This window comes from Schistocerca piceifrons, chromosome 4 (assembly GCF_021461385.2).
Source record: "Schistocerca piceifrons isolate TAMUIC-IGC-003096 chromosome 4, iqSchPice1.1, whole genome shotgun sequence".
NCBI classification, from domain to species: domain Eukaryota; kingdom Metazoa; phylum Arthropoda; class Insecta; order Orthoptera; family Acrididae; genus Schistocerca; species Schistocerca piceifrons.
In genome coordinates, this window is record NC_060141.1 from 4,689,554 (window position 1) to 4,702,323 (window position 12,770).

The 12,770-nt window shown below is 38.3% G+C and overlaps 1 protein-coding gene across 1 annotated transcript in view; it reads left to right on the forward strand.

Moving 5' to 3' along the window:
* Positions 1–12,770, forward strand: part of LOC124795177 (nuclear pore complex protein Nup205-like) — a 295,244-nt gene that overhangs the window by 186,923 nt on the left and 95,551 nt on the right. The gene's annotated exons all lie outside the window — the stretch shown is intronic.

Here is a 12,770-nt window from a genome sequence, read left to right on the forward strand (position 1 = left end):
TTCGTTAACAACAACAACAAAAAAACACACACACACACACACACACACACACACACACACACACACACACACACACACACACACACGCACACATACACACACCACGTCTGCAGTCTCAGGCAACTGAAACCACATTCCGAGCAGCAGCACCAGTGCATGATGGGATTGGTGACTGGATGGGGGTAAGGAAGAGGCTGGGGCAGGGAGGGGGGAGGGATAGTAGGGTAGGGGTGGTGGACAGTGAAGTGCTGCAGATTAGACGGAGGGCAGCGGAGAGGTGGGGAGGGGGCTTAGCGGAAAAGGAGAGAAGTAAAACGACTGGGAGTGACGGTCATTGTCCTCACCCCTCCAACTCCTTCCCTGTTCCCATTCCAGCACTATACTGCTCTCATTCCACCACCGCTCCCAGTCTTATTACCTCTCTCCATTTCTGCTACGCCCCCCGCCCCCCCGCCCCACATCTCCCCTGCCCTCTGTCTAACCGGCAGCACTTCACTGTCCGCCACCCGTATGCTACTATCCCTCCCCCTCCCCTCCCCAGCCTCCTCCTTACCCCCACCGAGTCGCCAATCCCATTGTGCACTGGTCCTGCTGTTCATAGTGTGGTTTTATTTGCCCAAGACTGCATTTGCATGTGTGATTTGCATTTGCGCTCGCTCATGCGTGTGTGTGTGTGTGTGTGTGTGTGTGTGTGTGTGTGTGTGTGTCATCTGTTTTTTACTAAGGCATTACTGGTTGAAAGCTTTATATGTGACAGTCTTTTTGTTGTGCCTATCTGTGACTCAGCATCTCCGCTATATCGTGAGTACTACTTTCCTTTTCATAATATTGTTAAAAGTACTCCTACTTTCAGGACCACATGTTAGTTCATCAGAGAGAAAAGAGTTAACCTTTCGGGTAGGAGGCACATTACTCAGAATCTAGGTTAAGGGGGTGGTGGGTTATGAGAAGGAAGAGACAGAAACCTAGAGAAAAAGGTGTCACGTGATCGTGGGTAGTTCACCTGCTTGAAACACTTGGGCAGGAGCTACTGAAAGATAGCTTCTTTGAGTCAGTCTGTAAAACACGATTGTGGTAATGCTGTCTGAAACAAACTGCCTGTGAAACACATGGGTCCAAGTTTAAGCCCCATTCTGGTACACAGCTTTAACAACAGAAAATGTTTTAGGAGTGCTGCTTTTTATTGATTTTGTATGTTACTTTAAGAATTAAAACCACCAATCACTTTTTTATGTACTTTTATTCATACTGATAGCCATTTTGGGATTTTGTCTATCTGCAGTTGATGTAATACATATTTAAAACTTAATTTAATACATTGTTAAAAACGTTGGCTGCAATTCACGTGCTGCATCACAGTTTTTAACAGTGTGCTAATTGCAGATTTAAATGAATCATACCAACTGAAGGTGGGTGAAAGCCTGAGACACACATTGGAATAAATGGAAAGACACTTAAAAAAGTGATTGGTTGCTGTATTTCTTAAGGATGCAGGGTACCTTTCCGGCTCGATATTATGTAAAAATCAACCCCTATTTCTTTCATGCACCGTTTATAATGTCTGTTTTACAGATTTTTTGTTGATATCAGGTAATGCAGCACACTTTGTAAAGAAATTAAAAGTATTTTGAGTATTTTTGAACCTGCTTAAGGTTATTAAAAAAAATACAAAGAAATTGATGCAGTTTTTTTTTTCCAAAATGCTTCCTCAAATTGAGGTACCATTTAATCCAATGTTATACATTTGAAGGAGACCAAATTTTTACCAGATATGCATGACATGATGGCTGAGGTACTAGACCTATTTAATTCCACCTATTATGTGTTTTACAACGATAAAAAATATCACATCTTACATTTTAATTTTTATATTTTTTTACTAATGAAAATGTTATTGTTTCTATAATTTATTTGATTCTGCAATAAAGCTTAGGTCTACTACACAAGTATGGACTATTACAAGCTACAGAAAAAAATTAGAGCAATGCATTATGAACTTCAGCAAATATTTGTACCTGAATCCTGAAAAATACAACTTGCGAGAAATTGCGAATGAAGATATGAGTCCAATTAAACTGTGCCTCAGAACATTCCTGAACCATAGTCATCATCCTGCAGCATATCTTCCTCTTGGGATTCCAGTTAGCACTTCTTGCTTCTTTGGTAACTTGAAGAGCTAATCGTCAGCTTCAGGCACCCATTGTCTGTCATATGCAAGCAATTGATATTCCATATTAGAGCCACGTTTTATGCCTAAATTTCTCAGGACTTCGGCCATTGAAATATATAACTGCATCTAGTACACCAACTTTTAATGTAGTTAGTCCTACAAAAACATTCGTGGGTAATCTTCCCCATACGCAGTGGTTAAAACTTTCATTTGTATTCTGATTGCCCCCCATGAAGACATGTACTAAGCAAAACAGGGTCACTCAGGTATCTAAAAATTGCTTTTATTTCATTCATAGTAAGCTCAGAAAGAGAATGCTTATGATGGTATATTTGACCACTTTCTTTTGCTTTTTGGTAGCCACACCAAGAATCTGCTTCTTTAGGGCAAGGTCCATGAACAGGATGGTCATCTGTGGACAACTTATGAAAGTAGGTGGCCCATACAGCTTTCCTCATTGCTGTAACATCGTTCAGAGGTGCAGTTCATCTAATGGCCAGTCCATAATTACTCTGATGAAGGTATATTTCAGTTTCTGTCAATCTGCCTCAGCCAGACAGAGATTTTCCATCAGATAGCCACTTTCCTTTCATTTCTCTTTGTAGCTTCCTCAGTCCAGCACCCGTCGTCTTTTGAACATGTCCACAACACTCGAGTTTTGTTACCAAGGTATAACCATAAACATTGAACTCATTAATTTTTTTGAAAGCTTTGGAGTCCCCATCGCCTAGGTGCTTCATATATCTAACGTTATAAATGGGCACCAACCTCTGAAATATTTTTAGAGCTCCATCACACTCCATACCTCCACTGTAACAATCATAATGTAGTTAGTCCTACAAAAACATTCGTGGGTAATCTTCCCCATACGCAGTGGTTAAAACTTTCATTTGTATTCTGATTGCCCCCCATGAAGACATGTACTAAGCAAAACAGGGTCACTCAGGTATCTAAAAATTGCTTTTATTTCATTCATAGTAAGCTCAGAAAGAGAATGCTTATGATGGTATATTTGACCACTTTCTTTTGCTTTTTGGTAGCCACACCAAGAATCTGCTTCTTTAGGGCAAGGTCCATGAACAGGATGGTCATCTGTGGACAACTTATGAAAGTAGGTGGCCCATACAGCTTTCCTCATTGCTGTAACATCGTTCAGAGGTGCAGTTCATCTAATGGCCAGTCCATAATTACTCTGATGAAGGTATATTTCAGTTTCTGTCAATCTGCCTCAGCCAGACAGAGATTTTCCATCAGATAGCCACTTTCCTTTCATTTCTCTTTGTAGCTTCCTCAGTCCAGCACCCGTCGTCTTTTGAACATGTCCACAACACTCGAGTTTTGTTACCAAGGTATAACCATAAACATTGAACTCATTAATTTTTTTGAAAGCTTTGGAGTCCCCATCGCCTAGGTGCTTCATATATCTAACGTTATAAATGGGCACCAACCTCTGAAATATTTTTAGAGCTCCATCACACTCCATACCTCCACTGTAACAATCATATCTTAGAACACTGATGTCCAATCTGTCCTTCAATATGTCCTTCAGTGTTACCATGGCAGGTGTGGTAGTACTTAGATAAGCACTCAACATCAACTACTTTTCCATTCTCCAGAGAAAGAAGTAGCACTTACTACACCATTCAAGCAACAATGTCCTCAACGTTGCCATGTCCCATCAAGTGCAACAGTGATGTCCCTGATTCCACTAATATTTACAGTTTCTTCTACTGCACATTTCATAGATGCTTTAGACACAACCTTCAAGGCAACTAAAAGTATTTTTATGTACTTCCTGAACCTACTGGGAGGAGGAAGAAGGTCCATCAAACCAAAAAACGTTTGAGCAGCCTTTTTTTCCTTTTTTTCATATTGTGTGCATTGCATGCATTAACTTCAAATTCACATCATATGAATTATACATAGTGTTCGAAGTCATTTTCGAGGTAGATTTATTGCAGGATCTACACAGAACTACTAATTTTGACGCTAAACCCTTCCTGCTACTTATTCAGTTATTTCCAGACAGTCTACACCATCACATTGTTTGATTTCGCCACTTCCTTTATCAAAGAAGATAAGATGCCCACATCAACAACAAAAAATCCTCTGCAAACAGTGTCATTCAGTAACACGTGAACATTGTTTACAGACACTAGAAACTTGCACTGTTACCAACATATACAATATATCATACGTATAATCACTGGAAACAGAAAGTTCACAGTTCTTTTCGAAATAATACTGGTTTCTGTTACAGAAATAAAGGGGTTGTGGCAGCATACACGACCGTAACTTTAAAATTTGGTATAAATGTATATACCAATGAAATCAGGAAAGACTATAGAATTTAATAAAGTCATAAAAAATTTCGATTTTTTCCACCATTTATAAGTACCATGTATCCTTAAAGTAATATAATTTACAGCCACAAAGCTCAGCAACCAGTGAAATGGACAAAGAAATGTTATTTTGGGTGTTTCAATAGTTGTATTGTAATTTGTGTCCTGTCAGAGTAAGTACTAGCCAGATCATCTCCCTTTGTAAATTCAAAATAAATAAATAAATAAATAAATGCCATGTGGAATGGTAGGATTCTATGTTTCTCATGTTTGTGACTCGCATTCTATACTAGAGTACCTGTTACACTTTGATTCATAGTTCATTTCTGTACTAGTGTTCACATTTTAGAATGTTCATTCACATATTGTTAGCTTACACATAGGTAATGGTGCCATTACAAGAAATATACGTTTATAAGTCTTTGCATCGTATTTACTCGACACTGTGACTGCGTACTGGTTGCTTTTATTTGCAGTTTATCTTTACTTTATTGCAGTTGTGGGTATAGTATGTATCATTATACATTTTCTTGGGCTTAATATTGGCTTTCTGTTCTCCCATGTGAGCAAGGTCACTGGAAAGCCCAAGGAAAAAGCCAGGACAGAGCAACAGACTATCCCAATTTAATTTTTATACTTCATACGTTTCAAATATACAAAAAAGGAAATATTTCAAACCTTTTGTCATTTGTAAATACCTGAAACAGTGACTAAGTCAGTGCTTTAGAAGAAACATATTTCTAGCAGTTTTGCTGCTTTAGTAATGAGTTTTGGTAGGAGTTAAGATGTTAGGGTTCATTATTTGTTTGTAGAGAAATGTTTAAAGACGTTTTCTCATGCAGGAGTGATAAATCTTCGAATCAATACTTCGTGTCATATAAAATACTATTTTTCTCATTCGAAACAGATATTTGATCTTTGATCATTTACACAAAAGAAATTTTGAGTTTAAATGGCAGATGGTTTTTGTCAGCGTATACAACAGCTGTTTATCGCTGTTTGCTGCCGATTTGTCTGCGTTGTCTGGAACACGTCGCTACAGAGTCAAGGTACGCCTGGCTGGAACACAGTATTGAGTGGTGATGTCAGGACTGTCAGACCTGTAGCTGCTTAACCAGGGTGCTAAAAGCCCTAGCCATTTAGACGTCCTTTCCCTCGATGGTGTCCTGCTCGGTAGGACAGCTTCTCCCAATACATACGTGTAATTGAATTAACATGGCAGTATTAAATTCTGGCAAAATACACATGTTTTCTTGCAAGGGAATAAAAACACATAACTGTTAGTTGTTATTGTTAAGTACAGTGCCAGTCCTGTTGGTATTTGGTCACATTTCATGTCTTTTTACTTTCCTCTTTAGTCCATGGTACTGTTGCTTGTGATCACTCGCTATGACAATGCTTACACAGTTTGCCGTGTACCCATAAGTTCATCATTCCTATTCAGCAGTATACAGTTTTGTCACTGGTAGCCACTGCATTAGTGACCAACTACGGGTGAATGACTGCACGCTATACACTGTTCTGAATGTATCTTTCACCGTGTTTGCACTTTGCTCATCCTTTTAACATCTGTCGTGAAGCAGGAATTTACATTGTTGCTCGCATAGCAACTCGTGTCTATTCCAAAAGTACTGACTTTGGATTTTTGTCCATAATACCACTGCCTTTTATGTTTAATTTGTTTTAATTACACTCTTATATTACACCTTTCGTGTCCCAGATTTAAGCAGAAGTGTCAGTGGATACTGTTTTTAAACCTTCACTGCTTTTCACGGTCATTCCTTTTGTGGTTATATTGACATACTGATGAAAATTCAATATCACACATTGCTGTTACTAACCACTGTTCATAAACAGTTGCAGTTACAACAAAATTTCCTTGTTCACTATGTCACTATCACATTTTGTACAAAGTTCATGTTAGCACATAATTTTATTTCCTGTTACTTGTCAAACTAAAAATTCCTTTTTACATAATCTCATCTACATTATGGTATATCTTCTGTGTGTACATTACTTCCTTCCTGCACAGCACTCCATGTCACAGTTTTGAAGCAACTGATCCTCAGGACTTGTCACTCAGCCTCTGGCCTTCTTTTACAATAGTCTTATGATTTAATTAAAAATTAGAATAAAATATATTTTTTGTTTCTAAGTAATATTACTTTATAGGACTGCAGTGCATGTTTTCACTACATATTCTAATCACATTACTGTTCTTATCCCTTGAGAATGTTTTTATTTCATCCTCAAAAATTGAAAGCTTAGCATGCTCCTAAAGGCATGACTCTCTGTTTATCACATCCTTTTTTTTCTACGACAGTACATGAGATGACTCAGTGCTTCTAAATCCTTAGACAAGTAGTGTTGTGCGTAGTGCTTATGTGCAGTATCAATTTAAAAAATGACTCTCTCTCTAACCTCTTTACACAGTTGTTATTAATTTTAAAAATACAAGAAAAATTAAAAGATCTGTTTACAGATAACATTTGCTTTTGGGTAGTGTCTTGTTGATCATTGGATGTATTTTTGTAAATCCTTGTAGTCACAGGATGGAGTAAGTAGCATGACAATGTCTTGTGTGGTGCTACCTTAATATCACACATATACCCTTTTATTATTCCTGAAAGTTCAGGAAACACGTTAATCTGTCCAGTTAACAACAGAGTTAGTTCACTTTGCTGCTTCATGGCTAAGTGGTCACATTCTTTCACCTTGGAGCTAACGAAATTGAGCTCTCTAGGTAGTCTTCATATTCTGTTTTCGGGTAATGATAATCTCTGTTTGATAAGTCGCTGCTAATTTTCAGTATATTTGTTGACTTGCATCTCACCTGGACACGTTGACTGTATTTGCCATGTATCTCCTTTGTTTTTTTTGACCGTCTCCAGTACTGTTCTTTTTCCTCTATTCTCAGTCCTGAATTCTCTGCTTGAGAGGTATATCTTACCCTCTCCCTCCCACAGGAATTCACGCCCCAGGATGCAGGTTATTGCCAGCCCCTTTCACTACCAGAAAAGTGCACAATAGAGCTTCTTTTTGAATTATTACCTTAGTTTTCACTTGGTTCTTTATTATTTGAGACTAAGCACCAATAGTCTGTCACCTTACAATTTTGTCCTGGAAATGTGAGTAGTTTGTGGGCCTGACTTACCTTTTTGAAAAAAATCATAACTTAACACAGTAACGGATGCCCTTGCATCAATAATTGTAGTCCCAGGTATGGCTAATATTTTTTGCCTCGGCTACAGCTGGCTCTAATACAGCATCGTGTTTTTTACATGTTCCACTTCTGACCAACAATTCTTGTTCTGTACCGGTGTCCTTATTGACCCTCACCGTATCTGTAAGTTCATTGGAGTTATTAAGTGTCCCATGACCGACAATAAAGAATTTATTGTGGTCGGTCTAGTTTGTTGAATGCCAGAAACTTGGAAGGCTATCGTCTGTCACCTCTATTACCCTGATTCTGCCAAGTTTGAGCATTTTAGTTTTTAACTTGTGCTTGGTTACTGTTGTCATTCCTAGTCATACCCTTGTTATTTACAGGTGACCCCTGATTTTGGTTTCACTGCATGGGATATCCACTCTACTATTGGTTTATCCATTTAGTGTTACCATTGTAACTTGCATTGAACCTGTCATCATGCCTATGTTCACTGTTAAACTGAGGGTGACCATTGTTGTTGTTGTTGTTGTTGTTGTTGTTGTGGACTTCAGTCCAAAGACTGGTTTGGTACAGCTCTCCATGCTACTCCATCTTGTGCAAGCTTCTTCATCTCTGAGTAACTACTGCAACCTACATCCTTCTGAATCTGTTTAGTTTATTCATACCTCGGTCTCCCTCTCTGATTTTTACCCTCCGTGCTTCCCTCCAGTACTAAATTGATGATTCCTTGATGCCTCAGAACGTGTCCTACCAACTGATCCCTTCTTCTAGTCAAGTTGTGCCACAAATTTCTCTTCTACCAAATTCTGTTCAGTACCTCCTCATTAGTTATGTGATCTACCCTTCTAATCTTCAGCATTCTTCTGTAGCACCACATTTCAAAAGCTTCTACTCTCTTCTTTTCTAAACTACTTCTCATCCATGTTTCACTTCCATACATGGCTACACTTCATACAAATACTTTCAGAAAAGACTTCCTGACACTTAAATCTGTCCTTGATATTAACAAATTTGTCTTCTTCAGAAACACTTTCCTCGTGATAGCCAGTCTACATTTTATATCCTCTCTACTTCGACCTCATCAGTTCTTTTGCTGCCCAAATAGCAAAACTCATCTAGTACTTTAAGTGTCTCATTTCCTAATCTAGTTCCTTCAGCATCACCTGATTTAATTCGACTACATTCCAATATCCTTGTTCTGCTTTTGTTGATATTCATCTTCTATCCTTCTTTCAAGACACTGTCCATTCTGTTGAAATGTTTTTTCCAATTCCTTTGCTGTCTCTGACAGAATTACAAAGTCACCAGCAAATCTCAGAGTTTGTATTTCTTCTCCACAGTTTTAATTCCTACTCCAGATTTTTCTCTTGTTTCCTTTGCTGCTTGCTCAATATACCGATTGAATAACATCGGGGAGAGGCTACAACCCTGTCTCACTCCCTTCCCAACCACTGCTTCCCTTTCATGCCCCTCGACTCTTACAACTGCCACCTGGTATCTGTACAAATTGTAAATAGCTTTTCGCTCCCTGTATTTTACCCCTGCCACCTTCAGAATTTTAAAGAGAGTATTCCAGTCAATATTGTCAAAAGCTTTCTCTAAGTCTACAAATGCTAGAAACGTAGGTTTACCTTTCCCTTATCTGCCTTCTAAGAAAAGTCGTAGGGTCAGTATTTCCTCACATGTTCCAACATCCTACGGAATCCAAACTGATTTTTCCCGAGGTTGCTTCTTACAGCATTTCCATTCGTCTGTAAAGAATTAGTGTTAGTATTTTGCAGCCATGGCTTGTTAAACTGATAGTTTGGTAATTTTCACACCTGTCAGCACTTGCTTTCTTTGAGATTGGAATTAATATATTCTTCTTCAAGTCTGAGGGTTTTTTGCTTGTCTCATACATCGTGCTCACCAGATGGTAGTTTTGTCATGGCTGGCTCTCCCAAGGCTGTCAGTGGTTCTAATGGAACGTTGTCTTCCATTATTCTGGCTATAATTGTTCTTTCTACTACTACTATTATTATTATTCTTTCTTTTCTCCGACGTTATGTCTGGTCAAAAATTGAAAGTGATGTGGACCATGATCAAGCGTGACTTCCTTTTAATTGTACGGTATATGTTACATTGCATTTAGGAACTTTTGGGTAATTGAACAAGTGTCAATAATTACAGATTTCTGTAGTTGTGTATATAAGTTTGGATGTATCTGTATTGCATTGATGTACTGGTGGATATTGTGTGGTACGACTCCTGCAGTTGATAGTATAATTGGTATAATGTCAGCTTTATCCTGATGCCACATGTCCTTGACTTCCTCAGCCAGTTGAATGTATTTTTCAATTTTGTTCTCCTGATTTCTTCTGTATATTTGTTGCATTGGGTATGGATATTTCGATTAGTTGTGTTAATTTCTTCTTTTTATTGGTGAGTGTGATGTCAGGTTTGTTATGTGGTGTTGTTTTATCTGTTATAATGGTTCTGTTCCAGTATAATTTGTATTCATCATTCTCCAGTACATTTTGTGGTGCATACTTGTATGTGGGAACATGTTGTTTTATAAGTTTATGTTATATGACAAGTGTTGATGTATTATTTTTGCTACATTGTCATGTCTTCTGGGGTATTCTGTATTTGCTAGTATTGTACATCCGCTTGTGATGTGATCTACTGTTTCTATTTGTTGTTTGCAAAGTCTGCAGTTATTTGTTGTGGTATTGGGATCTTTAATAATATGCTTGCTGTAATATCTGGTGTTTATTGTTTGAGCCTGTATTGCAATCATGAATCCTTCCGTCTCACTGTATATATTGCCTTTTCTCATCCACGGGTGCTTGCCATGTAGTGTTTTCTTTTTCCAATTTACTTTCTTCGTATCTATTGATGTTATGTGATCTAAAGGGTTGTAGAAGTGGTTATGAAATTGCAGTGGTGTAGCCGATGTATTTATATGAGTGATTGCTTTGTGTATGTTGCTAGTTTCTGCTCGTTCTATAAAGAATTTTCTTAAATTGTCTACCTGTCCATAATGTAGGTTTTTTATGTCGATAAATCCCCTTCCTCCTCCCTTTCTGCTTAATGTGAATCTTTCAGTTGCTGAATGTATGCGATGTATTCTATATTTGTGGCATTGTGATCGTGTAAGTGTAGGTCTGTGTTACTCCATATCACTACTCCAAATGAGTAGGTCAGTATTGGTATAGCATAAGTATTTATAGCTTTTGTCTTGTTTCTTGCTGTCAATTCTGTTCTCAGCATTTTTGTTAGTCTTTGTCTATATTTTTCTTTTAGTTCTTCTTTAATATTTGTATTATCTATTCCTATTTTTTGTCTGTATCCTAGATATTTATAGGCATCTGTTTTTTCCATCTCTTCTATGCAGTCGCTGTGGTTATCCAATATGTAATCCTCTTGTTTAGTGTGTTTTCCCTTGACGATGCTATTTTTCTTGCATTTGCCTGTTCCAAAAGCCATATATATATCCTTGCTGAATACTTCTGTTATCTTTAGTAATTGGTTGAGTTGTTGATTTGTTGCTGCCAGTAGTTTTAGATCATCCATGTATTGCAAATGTGTGATTTTGTCTGGTTATGTTCCAGTTATATTGTATCCATAATTTTATATAAAAACAAAGATGAGGTGACTTACCGAACAAAAGCGCTGGCAGGTCGATAGACACACAAACAAACACAAACATACACACAAAATTCAAGCTTTCGCAACAAACTGTTGCCTCATCAGGAAAGAGGGAAGGAGAGGGGAAGACGAAAGGAAGTGGGTTTTAAAGGAGAGGGTAAGGAGTCATTCCAATCCCGGGAGCGGAAAGACTTACCTTAGGGGGAAAAAAGGACAGGTATACACTCGCACACACGCACATATCCATCCACACATACAGACACAAGCAGACATATTTAAAGACCAAATATGTCTGCTTGTGTCTGTATGTGTGGATGGATATGTGCGTGTGTGCGAGTGTATACCTGTCCTTTTTTCCCCCTAAGGTAAGTCTTTCCGCTCCCGGGATTGGAATGACTCCTTACCCTCTCCTTTAAAACCCACTTCCTTTCGTCTTCCCCTCTCCTTCCCTCTTTCCTGATGAGGCAACAGTTTGTTGCGAAAGCTTGAATTTTGTGTGTATGTTTGTGTTTGTTTGTGTGTCTATCGACCTGCCAGCGCTTTCGTTCGGTAAGTCACCTCATCTTTGTTTTTATATATAATTTTTCCCACGTGGAATGTTTCCTTCCATTATATTGATATCATTAATTTGAATCCAACAATTACGTTTGTTATTGTCACTGTTGCATTTCGAAATCTTTTCTGTCGTCTTACTTTCCTCTTTCTGTTTTTGCGAGTAGTTTCACTTTGTATTCACCTTCTCCTTTTTACCGTAATCTGCTATACTATTTTATCCCGCCTATATATATACTCAATAATACGTAACCCACTTCCAAACCATAACCAAAAAAATTTTTTTGCCGCTTTCAGCACTACCCGCTATAATATCCACCGTTTCTAGTTCACAAACAGCTCCTTTCACCTTTTAAACAACCATTTCGGCCAGTTCTAATAACTTTCGCTTCATTTCCATTTCCGTTTTTCCCACACCACTGATCATTTTTAGTCGCTTCCCACAGGCTTTAACACGATTATTTCTTCGTCAGACAATTGTTAGCCTCATTTTCATAATCTGCCACCACAATACCACTCCTTTTAATATACTACACGCAGTTTTTTCGAAATTTTCCCGAATTTCTCCGTCCTTTAACGTGTTTTGGCGGCAACACAACCACCTAACCTTTATGCACATCGTTGTCTACCAACCCAAGTCCAACATAGCCCAGCTGTAACCAACACCTATTCGCCTTTTTTCATTCCAGATCTCCAGTTTCTTTCCGGTTCACCTTTATCTCTCCCCATATATTTTTATTTTCATTTTCATTTCACCTCATGTTACACTTTCCACCTTCTAATACCATGTCACCCTCACAACACCCCCACAATGACCCCATTAAGTTTTATTTACATTCCCTCCGTGAAATATGTCTGCTTGTGTCTGTATGTGTGGATGGATATGTGCGTGTGTGCGAGTGTATAC